General features: G+C 43.1%; 1 long non-coding RNA gene across 1 annotated transcript in view; it reads right to left on the minus strand.

Moving 5' to 3' along the window:
* LOC116093701 overlaps window positions 1–757 on the minus strand; it is a 15,432-nt gene extending 14,675 nt beyond the window's left edge. The window contains exon 1 of the long non-coding RNA XR_004119802.1: window positions 621–757. This is a non-coding gene — a long non-coding RNA (uncharacterized LOC116093701). The remainder of the gene's footprint in view (window positions 1–620) is intronic.
* Window positions 758–1,436: the final 679 nt, after the last annotated feature.

Consider the following 1,436-nt stretch of genomic DNA (forward strand, 5'->3'; position numbering starts at 1 on the left):
ACGACCTCTCTGTCTCTGTGCAGCTCAGCCTTTATGCTGCCCCCTGGCCTCTCTTCATGGTGCTTGGGCTTTTTGCCCCCTGTGGCCACTCTATCTCTATGGAGCCCAGCTTCTATGCCCCCTGTGGCCTCTCTATACCGTTCATGTTCTATGACCTCTGTAGTCTGTCTGTTTCTGTACAGCTCAATCTCTATGCCCCTTGGCCTCTCTGTCCTTCTGCATTTCCTAGCCTCTGTCTCTAAGCCCTTCTGCTTCTCTGTCCCTGAGACTCTATGCCTCTCAGCCCTTCTGTCCCTATATCTCTGTGGCCCTCACCATCATGGGACCCCTCAACCTCTGTGTCCCTATGGAGTTCAGCCTCTAAGCCCCTTGGCCCCTCTATTATTGGGATCAGCCAAGCCTCTGTCTCTAAGCTTCTCTGCATCTCTGTCCCCCCTGTCTCTATGGCCCTTGGCCTCTTTTTCCATCAGTCTCTATTCCCCAGTGGCCTCTCTGTCTCTATGCCTCTTAGCATCTATGTCTCTGTTCCCCACTATTTGGCTCTTGCTTGGGGAGTCTACTTTGATCATACCACAGAATACAAGCATAGCTTAGAATTCATTGTGGGGTGGGGCACTTACAAGCAAGCCAAAAAGCAGTAGTGCAGACCGTCTCCTGAACTCTCCTTGTTTTGTAGTACGGGTTGGTCACAGATCTTCTATATGAGCTGTATACAAGATTCCAGCAAAGAGGAGCTTGTCTACTTAGCAGTCCACTGTGGGCATTCTAAGAAAAAAAAAAAAGCTTTAACTCCACCCCAGGAAATTTGGCTAGGCACTGCATAGTTTTCTCTGAGTAACAAAAAAATTTATCAGTGATCTCCCAAACCAAGAACAATGCTCTGGATTGTGTATGCCCAAGATCAAGGTCTGCATACAAAGGAGCTGGGAATGCTGACATTAGCCAAAGACCTTGTCTTTCCACAGATAGCTCAGTCCAGAGCAGCCATCCCTCTACTAAACTACTAGAGAAGGGAAGAAAATGACCTTCCAGCACCATTCATATTTGTCTTTTAACCAGTTTCTCCAAAAGTGGTTCCCAAGTAACTATTGTGTTTTCACCTGTACTTTAAAAATATGTGTTTTCATGATGGATCCAACTAACATGTATTATGGTGCTATTGCTGCTGTTTGGGGGTCATGATTTTGCAAGTGAAATGTTACCAAATTTTATGATTTATTTATTTACTTACTTTTGCAGTTCTAAGGATTAAATATCAGGGTATGCCCATGCAAAACAAGGGTTCTACTGCTGAGATATATTTTATATATTAAATATATGTAATTTACTGTATGAAAATTTAAATCCAGAAATTATGAAAAATAAATTAGATATTGGTGGAAGTAAAGGATATAGATGCAACAAGAGTAGAGCATGTTGATAATTCTTTTTTTTTT

Source organism: Mastomys coucha, chromosome X (assembly GCF_008632895.1).
Source record: "Mastomys coucha isolate ucsf_1 chromosome X, UCSF_Mcou_1, whole genome shotgun sequence".
Taxonomy (NCBI): domain Eukaryota; kingdom Metazoa; phylum Chordata; class Mammalia; order Rodentia; family Muridae; genus Mastomys; species Mastomys coucha.